The 23518-nt window shown below is 38.1% G+C and overlaps 1 protein-coding gene and 1 pseudogene across 1 annotated transcript in view; one reads left to right on the top strand and one right to left on the bottom strand.

Annotated features, from left to right (window-relative positions):
- The window catches only part of Bmp5 (bone morphogenetic protein 5), a 122125-nt gene that overhangs the window by 25829 nt on the left and 72778 nt on the right, over nucleotides 1–23518 (top strand). The window lies entirely within an intron of this gene.
- On the bottom strand, nucleotides 4509–22916 carry LOC142846668 (NADH dehydrogenase [ubiquinone] iron-sulfur protein 8, mitochondrial pseudogene; annotated as a pseudogene).

Here is a 23518-nt window from a genome sequence, read left to right as displayed (position 1 = left end):
AATAAACCACCAGCGAGTAAGAATGACCAGATCAATAGCTGAAGTCCTCTCTAGGCTATTTATTGTCAGCATATGGAATTTAAACTGGTCATTGAAAACAGGGAGGAGAAAGGAACTAAGAACCACAAGACAATGCTTTTATGGCCCTTCAGTGTTTCTTCTTCTCTTGTACTTCCATGGTAGCTTTTGTAAAACTTCTCACTGCTGTTGAATGCTGAAGTATGAGCTCTTTGTATTTATGGGATTCAATCTACAGAGACATTCAAAGGTTGTGTGAGGCCCGAGAAAATTCTTCACTGAGAGAGACTTTTATTTCAACATATCTTTTGCTTTCCTCATAGAATTCAAATGCTCCATGAATTTTGAGACTGTGTTTTATGGGACAACACCTCTACCTCTGATATTCTGAGCAAAAGACAATGGGTAAGGGGGAATGTCAGGGAGAACTGGATTTGGTGTTCTTGTCCCAGGTAGCTTATTCTGTATCAATATACAAACGAAGAGTTAAAACAGCTGCCTAGTGGTTTAATATGTTTTCCAAGAAGACTGACAGGATGGATTTGTTCAATTGAGCCCAGAGGGGCAGATCATAATTCATAACAGAGGGCAGAGTACCATAGTCTTGTCCCTTGCACGAAAGAAATCAATTCATGCTTCTCTCTTTTCCCTGGGATGGACTCCTGCATCATTTTTTTCTGATAGTTTAACCTCATATTTAACCAAGATAAACATAAGTCACTTTGTAAGTAATATAAAAATCAATAGTTGCTATTACTTAAGAATTTGAGTAGTAATAAAAACCATGGTGAAAGTAGTAATAGACATTTCACAGGACGTGAACTGATACAAATTAATTGATATGATTTAGTTCATTAATACAGTCTACCTTCCTTTGAGATTATTACATCAAACCGTTCACAGCATGGTTACCTTTTGAGAATTGTCCCACAGCCTCATTTAGGTGGATTTTCTATGGAGTGGCCCATTTACTTGGCGACAACGTGTACACTGTATGGAAAAAAAATCTTATCTTGGAATACGCATAAAGTTTCATGTTAGTCTTCCATTGTCTCAGCATATCTGTTGTGAAACTCAGACTTCTTGGCAAACATATAAATCTCATTATAAAAGTCCGTTGACCTAAATATGACAGCTCTGTTTCTTATTATGTGCATGTGCAGTGTAAAGATATTAGCCATAAAATTTGGTGAATGTCCTCTGGGGGATTTAAAATTTTACTATGCTGCAAATAACTTGCAGAATAGAATTTGTTTATGGGTTTTCATGTGTATAGGAAATAATAAATACAACTGACAGTCATGTACATGGTGAATTAAACTGAAGCTATGTGATATATATACAAGGTGTCATTTTTTTGCCTTTGAAATAAACTTGAATTAAATGTGACAAAGTCAATATTTCAAAGTATACATTTTAGATAAACATTTAAGTCTTTTGGAAAATATTTGGTTGGTGTTGATCACCATTAATACTTTTTGTCTACATAAGTATTTCTTTGACTATTTTCACTTATGTTAAATCTTAAGGACTTTTATGGCATTCAAGAGTACTGTGGCCAAAGTTAAAATACTTGATCTAAAGGATCAAGAAAAGAAGCTTTCAGAATATGTATGAAAAAAACAAAAATATTGGCTTTCTATTTATTAAATACACATTGAATTCCAATGATTTGCTATGACCTGTTTTGAAGTCTCAAGTTTGGATAATATAGGTATACACTGATTTATGAAAGTCATGAGGTCCTGCTCAAGTATAAAGTCTATTAAAAAGACTTAACTTAATTCATCAAAAATGTATCAAAGATCCATAGTCTAACTCCAAAACTGTATACTTTCATGATATGACATCTTTCCTACAGCAATAGCATTTTTCTTTATTTTTCTCAAGTTCCAGGCAACTAGTGTTGGCACTCTTCCACTTGATTAACCGATTCAGGCTGAGGCTGATGGAGTCTGATGGCAGTTTCACAGTTGGCATGGGAGACCAACCGATCATGATCAGGCCATCTCCATACCCAGATTACCCTAGGAGTCTAAAATCTTTTTACTGGGAGAAATGGCTCAACCCAGCAAATAGAATAATCAGCATTTATGCCATGTTGTGTTAAGATAAACGATCCAAAGTTTTATCCAGAGGGCGAATAGAAAGCATATTAAATGTCTTCAAACCGTAGAGGCAGAATCATAAAAACGGTCACAGGCCTTTGTTCTCTCAGTGCATGCACTGTTCACAAACACACGTGCAGCCAAACCTGATTTATCTTGGGAAACCATTATTGATCACAAATTTTAACTTAAGAGAATTTTTTTTTGATTAAAAAAACTGCATTGTTTAAAATGTAAAATTACTTAGATAATACATTATTCTGTTTTGTTTTGTTTTTTGAATCAGGCAGCCCTACGTTTGACTCTCGGCCCAGGAATTTTGGAAAAGCCTTTTCGCTTATTCACTATACATTTAGTGAGGGATGACTGGGTGATGTCAAAGGCTGTGTCTGACAGAATATAATACCAGATAAACTATTTCTGTCTCTTCAGACTAGGATTCCTCTCAGTGAGAATGAGAGTTCTTCCAGAATGTGGAATGAAATAATTACACATAACCTTCCTTTATAAATTGCCTAATTGTTAAGTTATTCTAAGACGAAAACATCTACAAAGTAGAAATTCGACTGCAGTTTACTCTTGACATTTAGTTATTAACATTGAAGTACTAAAACCTGAAACAGAGATGCTCTTTAACAAATCCATCAGTTTTCAAAATATTTATGGACAGCAACTTAATTTATTATAGACCTTAGCTTAACTTTTCCTGAATGTTTGTGTTTACCAATCATCTAGCTCTTTAGAAACAAAGGCAGCCTGATCCCTGTGAAATCTAGCCTTTAAGATTAATTCAGAAAACAATGTAACTCTGAATTAAGGACAAAATGAAAATTACAAGCATAATCAAATGATTGATACAATATGCATGAATTTGAAGATTTAGCTCCAATTGACAATATAAAGATAAACTATTAGTAACTTAGTTGGTTAAGTTTACTGATTTAAAAAGTAGTTTAGCTTATCTAGTTTTACAAAGGTTAAATATTTAAAAGAAACTGTTTGAAAAATTTTATGTTTCTTCCAAGCAGTGTAATAAGATACCCAGTATACTTTAAAATCTAGTTATTTACCTAAAAATAATTTATCTTGGACTGAGGATGCAGAGCCACTGGCCAGAGTGCTTACACAGCCTGCAGGAAGCCCCGACTTCGGTCCTCAGTGACACGTAAACTAGTGTGGGGTGCACAGCTGGTGGAGGCCGGAGGCTCAGAAGTTCAAGGTCATTCTCAGCTACACACCAAGTTCGAAGACAGTATGCGATGCATGAGACACTGTGTCATAAGCAGGTGAACAAACAACGTTCATATCTTGGATGCCAAGAAGATGGCCCAGTGAGTAAAGGCACCAGACTTCAAACTTCAAGATGACCTGGGTTTGAGTTCCTAAACCCACAGGATAAAAGAAGAGAATTGCTTACTGCAAATTGTTCTCTAGCCTCTACATCACACACACACACACACACACACACACACACACACACACACACACACACTCACACACACTTATAGCACACACCAAATTTAAAGAAAAATAAACATTTTAGCTAGCAATATTGGAGAGAAATAGAGAGATATCTTTACACAGTATAATGAAGTGATGTACATTTGTCTTATTTGTCTTTACTTTTTAGTTTACTTATTTTATTTTCATAATGTTAGTGGTTAAAATCAGGGCCTCACACATGCCACACAAGTACTCTATACTGATAGGCCCAACCTCAAATCTTTAATTTTTTCTTTTTCTTTTCTTTTTTTCTTTTTGTTTTCCTTTTTTTTTCTTTTTTTGAGTTGCCTTTGGGGCAAGAAAATTAGGAGGGCCTACTACATTTTCATTTTTTAAAAATTTAAAATTTTTTTTAAATATTTGGTTTAAGATTTCCCTAAGACTGTTATTCGAGGTCCAGGAGTAGATTTAGTGATGTGTACTTTTAAGATTCAGCACCTGGTATAAACAAGGAGTTAAAGTCTTTTTGGTTTTACAGCGAAGAATGAATGGGGGAAATAGTCCTTCTAGTTAGTTTACAATATTTTAGCTTTTGTATTTAAAGTTTATATAAATGGATGGTTTGCCCTTTCAGCTGCAATGAATTTTACATAGTAATGAATGTAATTTTAGACTTAATGCATTCAGTGTTCTAAAGTCCAAGCAAGCGCTTACTCAGTAGGCAGAGGTTGGAAGATGGCTAGTAGATGCTGACAACTTGGGTTATGCGGTGGGAACCTGTGTTAAATAATAACAAAAAGCAACAAAACTAACATCCATTGAATGGGGCATTTTTCCTAAGAAGCTCAGCTCCACAACTGGATTTTTTTTTGCGGTAGAGTGGGAATCATGGCTTCTTTACGGGCAGCAGGGGCCACAGGACTGAACCAAGTGACCAGGTCACCTGTGCATGTGTTCAGCCTGGATGTTGGCAGAGATCTCGACCTCCCACTTGTCCCGATTGTTGAGCAGCTTCTCTTTGTTGTACAGCAGCTCATGTGTCTTGGTGGAGAACTCAGAGTTGGCGTCTGCCATGATGGTATCGACAGGGTAGGTCTTCTATCAGAAACCGCAGTAGACACGCTTGGTCATGTCGATGTCTTAGCATTGCAGTCTGGTGGCTCCATCGGTTCTTGGCTCATCCTTGACAGTGATGGCTTTTGCAGGACAGATGGTCTCACAGAGCTTACAGGCAATGCAGTGTTCCTCTCGAGAAGGGTAGCAGTGCAATGCATGTTTCCCTTGGAAGCGTATACTCAGTGGTCTCTTAAATGGGCAGTTGATGGTGGCAGCTTAGGGTCATGCACGTCCTTGGAAGAGTTCTGTCCAATCAGAGGCTGAGCTGCATGGTCAGTCATGAACTTCAATGCCATCTCAAGCTCCTGTACATTCACATACTTGTAGGTTGCTGCTGCTGCACTACTAAGGAAGCTTTAGTCACTGAGATGTCCTCTGCGCCTGGCCTGGACCACGGCCCATGGCAGCATGAACGAGGTCAGATAATATGTCTTGGGGGCTCTCGGACTCCTTCCCTGGCCCAGGTGTGGGTCCTCTGGGAAGCCCAACTGGATGTTCTTACTTGGACAGAGTGGAGGAATCTTGATGACTGCTTTATGGTTCAGTTAGGATCTTAGAAAGGTGACTTCTCAGGGGGAAAGGATGGCTAAGATAGGATTGTGTTTTGGAACTAACAATGAGTTGAAGTAGGTTCATCCTAAGAAATTATAATTATAAAAAAATTCTGAGAGCATTGAGAGGAATCACAAGGTATTCATTCACTTCTCAACTAGAAGAACATTTGAGTCCTTTAAAGAAAGCAAACATGCAGACTCTCTCACAATGTCTAAACGAAAGAAAATGTGGCATAGTTATAACCAAATCAACAGAAGTCGACTCTAAGATGATATATCTAGTCACATCGAGCTTAAGATGTTAAAAAGCACAGATGAAGAAAATTATTAAAAACAGCCAGAGGAAAACAGATACACTACAGTCAGTAATGCAATGATTCAAGTGATGGCCGACTTCTCATCTCACGTGATGGAAAACAGATGGCAAATGAGCAGAATCTTTAGAATAATGAATTAAGTCAAAGAAGAACTTCAGTATCAAAATATGGGTTGAATAAACACATTTATTTTATAAAATGGAAATTCTTCAAAGTAGGAAAATAAGAACTGTAACGTAGCACAGATAAAAACTCGAGGATTTTTGGGGTGGAAGTTTGGCTCAGAGGTTAAGCAAACAAAACACTCTTGCAAGGGTAAACAGTTCCAGCACCTCTGTCATGTTGCTCACAGCATCTTGTAACTCCAGCTCCAGGGGATCCTGGACTCCTTGGCACCTATACTCATCACACACACACACACACACACACACACACACACACACACACACACACACGGAGAGAGAGACTTAGAGGGAGAGATATGGTGGAAAGGGAATTATAAACAATAAATATAAATATAAAATTTTAGTATATTACCAGCACCAGTAGAATATCTACATATAATCCATAGATACATTATACCAGAAGAATAATCCAGAAGGCGAAATATTGACTAATTTCCTTATAAGATGAGAAGTAAAATGTGACTGATTATTAATACTATCTAATTAATATTATACTGTTAATCCAAGCCAGAAAATAACTCAAAAGAAATAAAAGCATAAATGTTCAAAAAGAAATGAAACAATCTATTTTTGGATAATGTAAGCATGTACAAAGTTTCCAAAGATGGTCCGTAAAAATCAATAAAAGGAAGAATAAAATTCTTATTGTAAAAATTATAAAGGTAGTGAAATAAAGACTTGAACAATTGAATGGGTGTATCAACTTTAGGACTTAGAGAGCTCAACCCCCTTAAGATGGCAATTTTCCTTGAGTTTATTCATAGATTCAATATTGCAATTGAAATGCCCAAAGGCTTCAAAGAGATGTAAATTGATAAACTGCTCTTAATTGTTCTGTGGGAATGTGAGTGGTCTAGAATATTAAAATAGTCTAGAAAAGGTTAGAAGATTTTTTTTAACCTATTTCCAGAATTTAGAATAAAGTCACAATGATCAAGAGTGCCGAAACAAAAAGAATAGAAAGAAGCAGCAATAAAACAGTATGAAGTCCCCAGAGAACCTGATAGAATTATAATGGTTCAGGAGGAAAGGACTTACAAATATCAAAGATCTTATCAACAAATGTTGCTGAAACAGCTAGGCAAACTACATAGAAAGAAATGTACTTCAACCACTACTTCCTACTGTCTGTGTATGTTACTTAGAGATAAATTGTAGTACTTCATGAAATGCTCAAACAACCAACCTCTTAAATAAAACCACAAAATTGCCCTCATGATTTAGAATGAAATAATCATTTAAAAATAAATAATTGGGCTTCATCAAAATGAAAAATTTCTGGTCATAAATTACTATTAAAATGAAAAGTAGGAGGTTGGGGAGATGGTTTCATCGGTATGTTTGCTGTCCATGCATGGGACATCGAGTTTGATCTCTAGTGTCTTTGTAACAAGCCAGGACCAGCAGCAACCACCTACAAAGCCACACTAGGATGGCAGAGACAAGAGGATGCAGGAGCTAGCTGGCCAGTCAGGACGGAGGATAGGTCAACTCCCAGGTCACTGAGAGATCCTTTCCAAAACCATTAGGTGGAGAGCAATTGAGAAAAATACTAGATGTTGACATCTGTCCTCCACACACATGGCCACACATCTACACACATACCCATGAATCTGCATGTACACATACATCACACACACACACACACACACACACACACACACACACACACACACACAAATAAGATGAAAAGTAAAATTAAAATGTGTGTTAATTCTATAAGCAAGTCCAATAATATAGAAATAAAAATGGAACTGTTACTTCAAAATCCATATGATTGACAAAAATTTGAGAAAGTATTCAATATTCAATGGGGGAGTACAAATTCTAGTTACATAGATTAGAATAGCAAACATTAACCAAAATAGTTCCATGACTGGAATTCTTGCTGATTGCTAGCAGAACTATTGCATTATTTGATTGTTTTGGAAGTGTTTAGCATGCTTCACCAAAATTAAGTATGTGCCTATTAGCAATTCATTAGACTTAGGCATCATTCAAGAGATACAAAGTCTGTGCTTATAAAAGGATTTAAACTAGACTGTGTATCCCAGATTAATTCATCCCAGCCTCCAGTTTGATATGAGCACAGATCTATTCATAGGTTTACACAACATGCATGTGTTTGCCATATTCACAAAGTGGAGTAGGAGCACCAAGAAAGAATGATTAGTCTCCCGTGTTTGAATGGGACTGCATCTCCAAAACATTGCTGAGGAGAGGCAAATTCTGTCCTGATTGGTATTTCTCTATCATGATTATATTCATTTGTTTAAAATCATCAAATCATATGCTTAACATCTGTGTATTTTGCTGCATTTGAGAAGGCATGGACAGGATTGATTTTGTCCAAAACCATCTGTCTTTTAACACTATTTCATTAAATATTACTTTAAATACTTTTGGGGTATTTTTCAGATCTGGACCTTCTTCAAGTCATTCATATCTCCAATCACTTGTCTCACTAAGGAAAGCTCTATAGTCTGGGGAGATGGCTCAGCTGTTCAAGGATAGGCTCACAATCAAAAATATAAGAAAGAGATCTATTAAAATGCACCAGTCCAATAATTTCAACAATATAGTCCTCTGTTCTCTTTACAATTCCAAGAGAAATGTACTTTGGCATAGATAAAAATGCCAGCATGTACTTTACGTGTGTATTGTTTAAGTGTGGGTGTTCCTTAGCACCTTGAAGGGCCTCACAACAATGCAAAACAAGCATGCAGTTTGCATATGTGTGAGTCTGTGTGCCAAGTGGGCCTGCCTGTGTGTGTGTTGTGTGTGTGTGTGTGTGTGTGTAGTTAAAGTTTGGAGTGTTTTGTTGTTCTGTTTGGTATGAATCATATGAACAATAGCTTCTGTTGTTTTTCTACTCTTTTGAGTTCTTTTCTTTTGCCTAAATAGTCCAATACAACCACAGTCTAACCGAGGTGAAGAATATAATCAATTATTTAAAATATATTATAAAATACATTTGTGTTTATTTATATACTTTTTGTTAAAGCTTTTAAAATTGAGATTGGGTGAAATTATAAAACACAATCACAATGAGATGATATGTGATTTATATTGTTTCTTGTTTGCTTTAATATGCTACATGGGTGTGGCAGCAAGCACCCCATGGCACTGATTTGAGAGAAGTTTCTCTAGGGTAATAATACATCCAAAATAATGCGTCAAGTGACCCAGAGCGGCTCCAGATCTTTAAAACACCCTCCAGAAGGCCTTAAAGCAATATTTAATGAAATAACATTAAGAGACAGATGATTTTGAGTAAAATCAAACCTGTCCTTGCCTCTGTCTTTTTTGCTCCATTCATTGTATTTTACAAAGGCATAAATGCTTACTTCAAAACTTAAAAATGCCCAATACTTTATTTAGTGGCTGGGAGAGTTCTTACAATACCCTGGGTAGTTCGCCAATGAAATCTACTTTCCATTTATTTTTATTAATATATATTTGACAGGGGTCAGGTGTTAAGTGCTCCACAGCCTAGAAATGACCAACCGGCAGTTCATGAAGTCAGTAATCAAAGATGTCATTCTTCCTACTGATCTGTCACGTAATTCAGTCAGACCTTATCAAGCCCCATAATGCTGCTGGATGTAGACAGCGTTTACTTTCAAGTGTAAGTTTCTCTAGAGTGATGGGATAAAGCTTTTCTTTATTGAATTTTACTTTTAAACAGACGTTTGTTCTTAAAATGTTTAGCATGCATAAACAAACAGTAACATTTAAAATATAGATGTTATAGGGTTTGGTTCATGCTTAGTACTCAATGTAAACTCTGTTGTAGAAATGAGGTAACAGCAACGTTTGAGATTATTTTAAACTGCACTTCTTGATTTTCAAACATAGTATTTATTAAAACAATGCATTTGCAGTTTTTTAAAGTTATGGTATGGCAGTTATTGAACTCTTGGTGAATATGACCCACAATTAAATTATTTGTTCATTTTTTGGATGTTTTAATCTTTTATATATTTCCACTTCACCAACTTGTTAATTACATTGCTTTGTTTGGAGAAATTAAGTCATGTGGCTTATGCTTAGATACATATTTATATGGTCATAATTTCATTTGATATTTAAGAAAGAAGAAAGTCAATACTTCATTATGCCAAATCAAAACATATTGAAAACATACCCATGGTGGTATTGATTATATGCCTGTTTTCCAAAGTTTTAAACCAGGGCTGCTTAACTTCAAGTTCATCTCCCGCTCTAATTTTATATTTAAATTGAAAAGTGTTTGTAACTCCTTCCCTTAAATTGCTTCTGACAGAAAATTCCTTTCTTAGTCTTTTGCCATCAATGTGATTTTCAAGTGTTGTAAAGTTCCTTTATCTGTTGCTTTCCGCCTGAACAAAAGAAAAGCTATGATTGGCATTCCAGAAGGAAAAAGTGGGTGGGTGGAAACTGGACAGAATCCAAGCCTCAGACAGAGAGATGGAAAAATAGAACCATATCTCCCATGAGCCCTAAACAATGTGGATTAGAATGTGGCTCAAAAATAGTGTCTATAGAACTGATTCTTGACAACACAAGTTGCTGGCCTCTCATGACTTCAGTGTGAACACTTTATACCCAATAGGTGGTTTGTCAGCATGAATTAAGTTATTTAGTTAGTTGCCATTTGTGTCATTTGCAAGTTGATGTGCAGGGCGGGAGAGGAGTCAGCTTTGCCCAGCTGAGCTTTGTCACACATATGTGAGCAAGCAGAGGGATTCTGTCCCTTCAGCCACCCTGTTTGTTTGTTCCATCCACAATACCAATTGTCTTTAAGCTTCTCAGGAACTTTGAGCATCATCTTCTCTTTGTTCTGAATTCAATAGAAGTCTGAGATGGGGTCTTGGCTTCCATAAAATTAATTGGGGAAAGTATCTCTAAAAATGAGGTATTCTTTCACTCATTAAATATGTCATTCAAGATGATATTATTGGTGTTTGCATACTAGCTCATGAATGTAACTCATGAGTCTTATAACTTTCCATTATTTTTATAATTCTCTGAACTGTAAGTTATCTCAATGTACAAGCTTCATGAGTTCATTGAGATCCCATGACTAAATCTGGGCTTACAATGAGAGAAGACATTACAGTGAGTATCGCCGGTTGACTTTGTTGTTCCTGTGAAGCTAGCTTGTCAGAAATTATTGAAAAAATATTTTATGATTTTATATATCCATGTATGGAAGCAGTTTTATTTTATTTAATATTTGGTGATATGGTTAGGTTGAATATCTAATTTTAGTATAAAGCTATTTTGATTTCTTCATTCCTCCTCAGTATGTTTGTTTTTCTTTTTGATTTCTAAAGCTCGTGGAATCTTTGGTTTGCCTCCAGAATCCTAAATTTTCAGAATTGTGTGTCCTGTAGTCTAAACATGAAGCAAACATTTTTACTCATGAAATTCATTATTTCAAATCGATGATTTTCTATTTTTTCCTTCCTCATCATTTATTGCAGAGACACTATTATCTGTATGAATTTTGAAAACCATTTCCCACCCTGTCTTTTAATCACCCTTTCCTATTTTCTTCTTTTGTGACTATTTTATTTTTTATCCCCTTCTGTTAAACATAGTTTCTTTTCTCATAGAATATCATCTGAGTGTTCCATCTACTCCTCCCAGTTTCTCTCGAACTCCTCTTCCATCCAGATTTACTCTCTATTTTATTTCTTTTAACTTGAAAAAATTTTCAGTCTTTCAAACTGAGCTTGATAGTCATATTTCATATTTGTCTGTACCTCCAAGAGATTAATTTTGTCTTTCCTTTCTTTCTTCTTTCCTTCCTTCTTTCCTTTCTTCTTTTCTTTCTTCCTTTCTCCCTCCTCCCCTCTCTTTATTTCCTTCTCTCCTTTCCTAATTTGTGATATGAATGCAATAGATTCTCTCTCTCTCTCTCTCTCTCTCTCTCTCTCTCTCTCTCTCTCTCTCTGTCTCTCTCTCTCTTTCTCTCTCTCTCTCTCTCTCTCTCTCTCTCTCTCTCTCTCTCTCTCTCTCTCTCTCTCCCTTCCTCCCTTTCTCTGTTTTTTTCTTTGTTTTTTCAAAACATGGTTTCTTTGTATAACTGCCCTGGCTGTTCTGGAACTCACTTTGCAGACCAGGCTGGCCTTGAACTCACAGAGATCCAACTGCCTCTGCCTCCTGAGTGCTGAGATTAAATACCTGACTACATTAGATTCTCTTAACACTCAAATATACTCATTAATTCTATTGCTGAACTCAAGTGTTTATGTAATAATACATACACATTGGTTGGATTAATATTGAATAACATTAAGAATATGTATAACTCTAACAACAGTAGTGTAAGAAAATGCATTTTCTGATAATTAATATGGAGTTGCATTGGAGAGTCCAGAAATTGTTAAGTTTGAATTTATAAGGAGACTCTTCATAGGTAAACTTTATTCTGTATTTTCTGGTTGACCTTGATCCTTATTACAGTTCCCCTGTATTCCTCCCATGTCCTCCCTAACTTCCTTCCCCTCCAGATCCACTTTGTTTCTGTCTCTCATTAGAAATGAAAAGCCTTCTAAAGAGTCAACTACCAAACATTTCAAAATAAAATATATTAAGATAAAACAAAGAGCATCACATCAAGACTGGACAAGGAAAAGAGCCCGAGAGCAGAGACAAGAATCAGAGACCCACTAAGGTGCATGCTCAGGAGTCCCATAACAGCACTAAGCTGAGAGCTGTACTATATACACAGAGGACCAGGGGAAGAATGCGCGGGCCCCGTGCTTGCTGCTTCAGTCTCTATGAGTTCATATGAGCCCTGCTTAGCTGATTCAGAGGGCCTTGTTTTCCTGCTGTCCTTGATCCCCTCCGGCTCTTACACTCTTTCTGCCTCTTCATTCACAGGGTTCCCCAACCTCTCAAGGAAGGAATCTGATCGAGACATTCCTTTTAAAGCTCTGGGACAAAACCATATTCTTAGTAAGCAACTTTCAATAATTTTAAAGGAAGCTTAAAATTTATAATTATACATATTGCACATATATCATGGAAGTATTTTATGCATAAATAAAGGACAGTTAGTGAGAAAGTAAGACATATTATTTTAAAATATCTTTTCATCTTCTACGACACGCTATTCTGTAAATCATTTAGAATTTTATTAATTGCTCAAAAATAAAAAAATACACTCTTTTAATTAGCATTTTCTTGTCTCCAAATGTAATAAACTCCTAAGGAATCATAATGATTCTACTAAGCTAGCGTATATATATTTTTTATTATTTATTTATTTATTAAAGATTTCTGTCTCCTCCCTGCCACTGCCTCCCATTTCCCTCCCCCTCCCCCCCCTCCCCCTCCCTCATCAGCCCTAAGAGCAGTCAGGGTTCCCTGCCCTGTGGGGAGTCCAAGGACCTCCCACCTCCTTCCAGGTCTAGTAAGGTGAACATCCAAACAGCCTAGGCTCCCACAAAGCCAGTACGTCCAGTAGGATGAAAACCCAGTGCCATTGTTCTTTTTTTCTTTTATTAAATTAATTAATTAATTAATTAATTTATTAAAGATTTCTGTCTCCTCCCCGCCACTGATTCCCATTTCCCTCCCCCTCCCCCAATCAAATCCCCCTCTCTCATCACCCTGAAGAGCAGTCAGAGTTCCCTGCCCTGTGGGGAGTCCAAGGACCTCCCACCTCCTTCCAGGTCTAGTAAGGTGAACATCCAAACAGCCTAGGCTCCCACAAAGCCAGTAGGTGCAGTAGGATCAAAACCCAGTGCCATTGTTCTTGACTTCTCAGCAGTCCTCATTGTCCACTATGTTCAGCGTGTCTGGTTTTATTCCATGCTTTTTCAGACCCAGGCCAGCTGGCTTGGTGAGTTCCCGATAGAACATCCCCATTGTCTCAGTGTGTGGGTGCACCCCTCGCCGTCCTGAGTTCCTTGCTCGTGTTCTCTCTCCTTCTGTTCCTGATTTGGACCTTGGGGTTTCAGTCCGGTGCTCCAATGTGGGTCTCTGTCTCTGTCTCCTTTCATCACCTGATGAAGGTTAATATCCAGGAGGATTACTATATGTTTTTCTTTGAATTCACCTTCTTATTTAGCTTCTCTAGGATCACGAATTATAGGCTCAATGTCCTTTATTTATGGCTAGAAACCAATTATGAGTGAGTACATCCCATGTTCCTCTTTTTGGGTCTGGCTTACCTCACTCAGGATAGTGTTTTCTATTTCCGTCCATTTGCATGCAAAATTCAATAAGTCATTGTTTTTTACTGCTGAGTAGTACTCTAATATGTATATATTCCGTACTTTCTTCATCCATTCTTCCATTGAAGGGCATCTAGGTTGTTTCTAGGTTCTGGCTATTACAAACAATGCTGCTATGAACATAGTTGAGCATAGACTTTTGTTGTATGATAGGGCATTTCTTGGGTATATTCCTAAGGGTGGTATTGCTGGGTCCAGGGGTAAGTTGATCCCGAATTTCCTGAGAAACCACCACACTGCTTTCCAAAGTGGTTGCACAAGTTTGCATTCCCACCAGCAATGGATGAGTGTACCCCGTCCTCCACAGCCTCTCCAGCAAAGGCTATCATTGGTGTTTTTGATTTTAGCCATTCTGACAGGTGTAAGATGGTATCTTAAAGTTGTCTTGATTTGCATTTCCTTGATCGCTAAGGAAGTTGAGCATGACCTTAAGTGTCTTTTGGCCATTTGAAGTTCTTCTGTTGAGAATTCTCTGTTCAGCTCAGTGCCCCATTAACTCAAGAAACTAGCCTGTAAAAGGCTAATCAACCCAATTATAAAATGGGGCGCTAGCGTATATTTTTAAGTCACAACATAGTGTGCATTTAAAAATAAATATATGGCAAAGGGATACTATTTAAGCTATCATCGTTTGAGTTTTTTCCCCAAAAAGAAAGGGGATAAATATACTGCTTGGACTAATGTTATTTCCTGAGGTGTGAGCACAATGATTTAAGCAAAGGTGCCAGCCTGAGAAGGGACTCGCCTCGGAGGAAGAAACCCCACACAGTTCTACATTTACCTGTTTGTCTTCTATAAAATTGGTAAACGTCTACAGCAGCATTTCTCAACCTATGGGTCCCGACCCCTTTCTTAGTGAACGCCAGTGGTGACTGCAGGTGGTGATGGTGCACATCTGCCCTGTCTCCCACCCCAGAGACTGTAAGCCTACACAGCACTTCTGCCTGTCCTAACACCTTCTCTCCTGTACCCTCAGTCCCTGCTTCAACCCCTGTCCCACAGTGACTGTGTGTGATCTGGATTTGAGGTACCTTTTCAAATGTTTAAGGGGGTGACTTCAGACACTGTTAGAGTTTTTCAGTCACCTGTGCTTAAATCAATATAATTGTTAACTTTTCATTTTTTCAAGGATTCTTTCCATGAGGTATAACTCTTTTTTTGAGTAGAATATTGCTATTTTTTTTTCTAAACGAGTACTGAATATACTAAAGGTGTGATGCAGAAAGTCTTTATTATTATAGCTACAAAAGCGTCCAAACCATAATCATTGACGGCTATAGTGCCTGGCTTTACTTGGATACCATGTACGAGATGACAAGCAGATCATCTCTAGATTGTAACCAAAGGAGGCAAGAGTGGATTGATTTCAGCCTTGAGAAGGAGGGAGAATGAACTTTTACGTCTATTTTCTTTCACAGTAGCACAATGACCAGGTCTTGTGATGCATGACCTTCCAGTGTCTCCTACCCAAGCACAGCTACTAAGCCAGCGGCTTCTCTGTCATCCACCCATATCCTGCCCCTGCTCTTTCTTTACAATATCAGCTATTAGAGAGCCACAGAAGAATTTTAGAGGGAAACTCCCCAAACTTTTTGTTTAGGTGCAAGCTCTGTTTCGGCCCCACCTCTCTCTCTTTCCAGATCCCGCCACTGAGAAGCCCACAACTGGGGATTTTCAAAATACTTAGCACCTTCTACCTATGTTTGTCAGATAATCACAGATATTCACTACACATAAACTGTCATCTCACCAATTTCAAAACGTAAAGCGAAGCTGCTTGTTCTGGCTGAACTTACTATAGGCTATATCACTTTCAATTGGTTATAAATGGATTGTTTTGAAGGAGAGAGAGCACGAGCAAGGAACTCAGAACCATGAGGGGTGCACCCACACACTGAGACAATGGGGATGTTCTATCGGGAACTCACCAAGGCCAGCTGGACTGGGTCTGAAAAAGTCTGGGATAAAACCAGACACGCTGAACATAGTGGACAATGAGGACTGCTGAGAAGTCAAGAACAATAGCACTGGGTTTTGATCCTACTGCACGTACTGGCTTTGTGGGAGCCTAGGCTGTTTGGATGTTCACCTTACTAGACCTGGAAGGAGGTGGGAGGTCCTTGGACTCCCCACAGGGCAGGGAACCCTGACTGCTCTTTGGGGTGATGAGAGAGGGGGAGTTGATTGGGGAAGGGGAAGGGAAATGGGAGGCTGTGGCGGGGAGAAGACAGAAATCTTTAATAAATAAATAAATTAAAAAAAGAATTCTCAAGGTCGTTTAGTGAAAACTAATGGAATCATATTGGTGATCTCTAGATGTGGGCAATTTATAAAAGAATCCAGTTTTTCCACCAGAAAGACTATGAGAACTAAATGCTAGAAGGTATCTATAAGAAAGTTGTGCCTTTATCTTGTTCTCTAATATTTTTTTACACATTGATATCACAGTCCTTTACTCCAATAAATCTAGTCACTCTTGTTAGGAAACCATTTTTTTATTATATAAAATTTATTAATTAAGTATTATCTTCTGTATTATTCTATATTAATTTTAATATTAGTATTGGTAGGAGTATATTACCCACAAGTATGAATAATCCTTTAATCTCCAATTAATAATTACTCTTATAAAATGTTCACCATATAAGAAAAAAAGCATTTTCCATACACTGCACTAAATTTAAATATAATGAGATGACCAACCTTTAGGGAGATCACAAATTTCATTGGATTGATATTTCTGGGCAATATGAGAGCAATAAAACATGTAACCCTCTGTGGTCTACCCTGTAGGCATGAAATATCAAGAGAGGATGTTAAGTAACTATTATTGCTTTTTGTTTACTTGTGTAGAATTATAACCTGAGTTTTCTTTTACTCTACAATAAAAAATTTAAAAAACAAAGCCACATTATTTTTTTAGTAAACAGAACTTTATTCTACATAAAGAAAACAATATTCTGATAATTAACTTTTTCTGATCATTTACTATTAATGTAAATCAAGAAACATATCAAGATAGCACACATGCAGAAGACAGATAATTCTCTTAAGCAAGTACTCATGTGATAGATATAAGGCAATATAGTTATAATGCAGGAGGACAGAGATAACTTTTTGTGAGAACTCACTCTCTCTCTCTCTCCTTTCCTACTTCCACCACTCAGCCTCCCACCCCCATCTCTTCCATTTTTATCTCTGTCTTTTCATTTCCTCCTACTTTGAATAAAAAATAGCATTTTCCTTTATCACAACCCTTTGGAAACAGACCACTCTTGTTGATCATCGTGGGCTCTTCCTCTTCTGTCTCCTTAACTACTAAGGTCTATGTTAGAGCATGCAAGGCTAATTATTTTAGAATTGAATAAATAAATTGCACACGGTAGCTATTTTTAGGAGAAGCAAGATGAGTGAGGAAAGTGAGAAAGAGGAAGGCAATAACGTAGAATCAGGGCTTAGCCTGAGTATAGCAGCCCAGGCTGGAGTTGCTAGGAGGTACTAACACAGTGAGGGAAAATAGAGCCACAGAGTAGCAACAATGTACAAAACTTCTCTGTGACAAGGGAGGGAGACCAAAAATAAAATAAAATAAAAGATGACTTCATAATCATATTCAAGCACAGATTGAGATGTATCTCAGAAATGACCATGCCTCATATCCCGTTATAGATTACATCACGGTCTATTATTTGTTATTTATTTTTTAACAACTGTAGTTCTAGTGTATGTTTGTAATTACTACAGTAAGTGGTAAAATTACCTCTTCTTCTCGAAGGGAAGTAGTTCTGAGCTGAGCAAGTGGCTCACATGGGTAGGGTCAGCACTAATGTGGTTGAGCCAGGATCATCATGAGTTTGAGGTCAGCCTGGGTTTCATTGCCAGGCAGTGCAACAAAACAGAAAAGCTTCATGGAAACTTCTCCCAAATCACCTGTCGCATATCCATGATTCCTTTCTAATACTCCTGCCCCTGTGTCGTTTGCCTATTATGTCTACTGAAAAAAGTCAATAAACTCAACTTTGTCCATACACAGACATGTTTGCAGGATTCTGTTGTGTCCTGGGAACTAATACAAAAAGGAGGGGGCTCCTTAATGTATAGGGAAGGATGCGTAGCAAGAATGATGGCTTGAACATGTCGAAATGCTGGCCTTGGAAAAACTTACACCGAGTCAGAAGTGGTAGTCATGATTCGATGAAATTGTTGTCTCCAGGCTTGTATATGTAATCCCTGAACTCAGGAGGTTTAGGTAGGAAGATTACAAGTTTTAGGCCAGTTTTGTAAACACACACACATGCACACACACACACACACAACCAAACAAACAATAACACAACACATTTAGGAGCTCTGATGCAAAGAACATCACATTAGGAATTATAGGGCCTAGAGACTATTCTTTTGCTTTGTAATTAACATTTTAGTATTGAGGAAATTAATATTTTTACCTATATTATAGGAAGAAAATGAAGATACTACTTTGGTGGATCAACTAAGGGAGAAGCAAAGTTTCAAACCTATTCATTTCATTAAACCAATCACTAATTTGTTTATTGCTTTTATTGTTTATAATTATTGAAGCAATGGTAGATGTTAATAGCTATGGTCATAGTACTCTAAGTAACCCTGAAGGGCACTCAGTTCTAAAGCCTAGCCATTGTCAAGCCTTTCCTTCCTTAAGAACTAACCATTTGTGTTTCTAAACTCACAATAATTTTAAAACAAAATACTATATTGATACTGGATCAGAGTGATTGAATTTCTTAAATCTCAAAATTATGTTCATCTTGATTTGTATTCATGAGCATTTAGGAGTATGACAGAGTGCAACAATTAGGAAATACGAATAACAACTGACGCTGGGCTTTGCAACATTTAAGGAAACAACGAATTCTTAAATTCTCACACCACAGTGGTGCTAAGAGGCTCCAGGCTCTCCTGGAATCTGGGGTTTGCTCCACTTCAGGAGTGATTGTCCATTCAGAGAAAACCTGCATATAGGCATTCATTGACCAATAAATAGGTCGTTACAAGTTTTTGCTTCTCAGTGGACCAGGGAAGGAGTTCTTGAAAAGCCATACAGGTTAGCGTTTATAGCAGCTTTACACTTTCTCTTCTATACTTTCGTCAGCTGGCCGTTCTCTCAGAGAGTGTTGCTTATGTCCTGCAGCCTACCCCTGCTATTTGTGTCTTCTCAGATGCAGCTCATGAGTTGGATATTAAGACAGACTGTCCAAGGTTGTATCTTCCTAAAACTTCAATAAATTGCTAGATAAACTATTATCTTTTGTCAATTAATTTCCTTCACCAGTTACTGCAGACATGGAACCATTTAGATCAGGACATGCTCTCCCAGTTTCCAACAGTATCCTGATCACCAAGCAAGGTATTTGCTTTGGGACTAAATATACTTATCTCAATAATAAATGTCTTTGGCATGTGCATCTTGAGCAGAAGCAGCTTCATATTTATTTCAGGATTCTGTCAATTTACAACTTTTAAGCTGCAGTTCGGTCTGCAGCTTCATCCTGGTACCCAAGAGGCAGAGGCAAGCAGAGCTCTGTGAGTTGAGGCCAGCCTGGTCTATATAGTGAGCCCTGTGTCGAAAGAGTGGTGACGGTGGCAGTGGTGGGGTTTGAAGGGATGGCTCAATAATTAAGAGCATTTGTTGCTCCTGCAGTACTGGGTTTGGTTCCCACACACATGGTGGCTCACAGTTGTCCATAGCTCTATCTGCACGAGATCCAGGTACCTCTTTTGATCTCTGCTGGCACCAGGCATGTACACGATGTATATGAATATACACATAAAACATTCATACGCATAAATTAAATAAGTAAATGTAAAGTAATTTAAAGCAATCTTTTACTATAAATATATTTTTATCATGGAATATGAATTCCTTGATTCAAATTTTACCTCTTGTATATGACCACATTTAAATGTTTGGCTTTAAAGCCAAACATAATAAAAACTTATTTATGTTGGTGTGGTAACGTAGTTAAGTTTTCTGTTGCTCAACTCAGATTTGTGGTCTGGAGTTTCACGTAGATAAAAATGTTTGGAGCGTACATAAAGCCTAGGAACAGAAGCAAGCTTAGTCAGCCCTTGTAATTCTGACTTGACTGTGGATGTTTAACGCAGTTTTGATAGATATTTTCTTTTTTGGTGTGTGTGTATGTGCACTCATTAAAACAAACGTTTGGAATTGTTTTTTTAAAAGAACATCAGTAGCAATCATTAGCTCAGATAAACAATTCTATGTTGATGGATTTGTTGGTAATCCCTCATGCTACCACGTAGAATTGTCTACATAATCTTATCCATTGGAATACACAGGGTGTACCATCATATACCATATGAGTTTCTTTTTTAAATTTGGGACGTTCCTGTGACATAAGCACTAACCGGAGAAGAATGTCTTACAAAGTAGAGTCAGTGTGTGATTGCCAGACAAACGCTCCCTGCTGAGCTTTGGATGGATGTCATCAGATACGATCATTTCCAAGGGCTGTAGTACTCTCTTTTTCAATACAATGATCGTGGGGAACTGACTGATTCAATCTGCTTCAAATGTAGTTATATTTCCCCCCACAGTTTTGTCCTTGTTTCATAAAAAAAAAAATAATGTGTGTAAGTTTGGGGAATGAAATGGTCTCCACTAGAACACAGTGCTGTATCATGCCTTCTCCAATTCCTTCGGACAAATCTGAGTTTGATTTCAATAAGCTAAGTCCCTTATGTTGATAGTTTTGTTTTCTGTATATAGTCATTAATTAATGGACTCTTTTTGTTTTTTATTATCATATATTAATTGTGCATAATAACAGATCCCAGTCTGGCATTTTCATACCTGTAGATGGTGTGTTTTGATCAATCCTATCTGCCCATTCCTTTCCTGAGTCCTCTCCAGCTTTGATTTCAATCCCCCTCCTGACATTCAAGTCTCTCCTTCTACTTTTATCTTTTTACAAAAGCTTTATTTTATTTTTGCTTACATGTGTGTATACATCTGTGTGAGAGTGTGGGCATGGTCGTAGTGTCGGCAGAGGCCAGATGAGACTGCTGGAGGCCCTGGAGCTGAAGTTACAGGCAACTGTGAGCCTTTCAACATGGTTGAGGGAACTGAACTTCATAAAACCACCAAAACATTCTAAACCGCTTGGGCAACTCTCCAGCCCCCTTTCAGGTACTTTTTTCCCTCTAATGACTGAATGAGTCCCATTAGGGTATTGGGACTGCTTATGGGAACATTGGTAAGAGTTTGTTTACAGTGTCTTGGGCATTTCACCGGTCGCTACACCAATGAAAAAAAATGGAGAAGCATCCACAGTAGTCTGCACAAATGTTGGCAGGAAGTAAGACAGAAGAAAGCTAAATTATGAATCCAAATCACTTTCTAAAATGGGCTCATTTGCCTCACTTAAAGAAAGGGCTTCTCGCTTTCTCTGGACATAGGCTTTTGTTAGGAATAAAATAATGATATTTTAAGAAAACAGACTTCACCTTGTTAAGTCATGCTAGTGCTGGTCAGATAGCCCCAAACCACCATTCCAGCAAGCTTTGGAGCACAGGAATGGCTTTGTCTCATCCCTTTATTTACTAATCACAGAGCCTGATGTACAGGTAGGCAGAGGCCCCTTGGCTTCCTAAATCACCCACTTTGATGGGGAATAGACACAAGATTCTTTTGGAAGACAAAGGCAAGAAATGTTGTGTGTCTTTGTCAGGAGTCATTTCAGAGCTGTCTCTCATCTGGCTTTGGAACTCAAATATCTCAGTGCCTCAGTTCTCCAGTATCATATCTGGATGGTCATGACCTCCTCCCACCAATCCAAGCCTTGCTCTCTCTTAGATCCCCAACTTCTGAATACTTATAATAGAATCATGTTATACTTATAATTAGACTACTTATAATTAGAATCGTGTCAATTGCTCTAAAGAAGTTTCTATACCCTAACACCTATTTTTTTTTGTTTTACAAGTAGTCTTTTCCATTACATTTTTTTATTGATTTTTTGTGGATTTCACACCATGCATTCTGATCCCATTCATCTCCCCATCCCTTCCTATCTGTCCTCTGCCCTTGCAACTCCCCCAAATAAAATAAAATAAATAAAAAAATTAAAAGAAAAAAATCTCATTGTTGGAGCTATAGTACGACACTGTGAGCCACACAGTTACACTTTAGTCCATACATCTCTTACTTAACAAGTGCTCATTGCAATGAGTCATTGAACTGGTTCAAGGCCTCTGGCTTCTGCTACACTATTGATAATGAGCCCTTGCTGGGACTCCCTTTGGATAACCTGTTGTTTCCCAGTGTCGTAGAAATCCTGAAGCATTGTATCTGCAGGACTGGCCCCTTCACATGCTCCAGCAGTTACTAGATGGGGTGGATGTTGGGGTGAGTCAACTCATAGCCCTGGTTCTGGGTCTGGTGGTAGCTGAGTTGGTTAGTCCACCAGTACTCCCTCATCCTCACCTCCAGGGTGAGTTCTCCAGCATTGCCCTGACTAGCTCAACCAATGCAGCAGGCAGCAGTAGGTGGAAATAGTTCCTTTGCTTGCATGCCCTCAGTCAGGCTCGCCTGCACCCATACCACCAGGACCAACAGAACTGCGTTGCCCAGGTGATGCAGAGGGTCACTCTCCAGAGTGCTGCAACTGATGAGGGGCAAGGCCAGCTCTCCCACTGTCAACTCCCAAGGTCAGGTCTCCTACCTGGTGCAGGTGGTGAGGGGCAAGGAGGAGGAGGGCATCTTTACATAGCCCATGCCATCACATGGCAGATGAGGGGCAGTACCAGCTCTCCAGTTCTCATGACCTCAGGACCATCTCTCCCACCTGCCATAGGCGGCAAGGAGAAGGTGGGGTTGATGAGGGCATCTCTCCTGGGTCCATGCCACCACAAGGCAGATGAGGGGCTGGACCAGCTCTCTCATGCTCACGTTCTCAGGGCTGGCTCATCTGCACCCCTGTCAGTGGTATCAGCTCGATTGCTAACACAAGTTTTAAAATTTATAAGTCTAGCCCTTGTATGTATTATTTTTATCTTTTTGCACTAAAATTTTAACAATGAAGCAAATGATTGGGAAAATTTTAAATTACTGTTGACAGTAATTATGAAATGCCTAAGAGATTGTGTGTTGTAGCAGATTATGTTTTGTTTTCACATTATCCCCTATTATTCTAAGTAATTAAGATTTTGAAAAGTCAATAAACAGAGAAAGAAACTTAAGTCCATCAAAGAACAGCAAATGCCACTAAATGAATCCTTTTTGTAGCTAACTCATTGGGGAAGCTGTGGCAGCCACTCGGAGACCGTGTCAGACAGTACACTAAGTCATATCATGTTACAATATACTTGAAATTTACTGTTCTAAATCCTTCAGCATTTTTTTTTACTGTTCTCAGGAGATCAATATCTTTTATTTCATTTGGTAGAAAGGTAGCTAAAAGGGAGAACTGGTCTCCTCTTCACCCTGAGTGAGATGAGACAGAGGTCTTTAGACTTCATGTTTTGCTAGAACAATCATTCATGTAA

Source organism: Microtus pennsylvanicus, chromosome 3 (genome assembly GCF_037038515.1).
Source record: "Microtus pennsylvanicus isolate mMicPen1 chromosome 3, mMicPen1.hap1, whole genome shotgun sequence".
Taxonomy (NCBI): domain Eukaryota; kingdom Metazoa; phylum Chordata; class Mammalia; order Rodentia; family Cricetidae; genus Microtus; species Microtus pennsylvanicus.
This window is presented reverse-complemented; position numbering and strand designations above follow the sequence as displayed.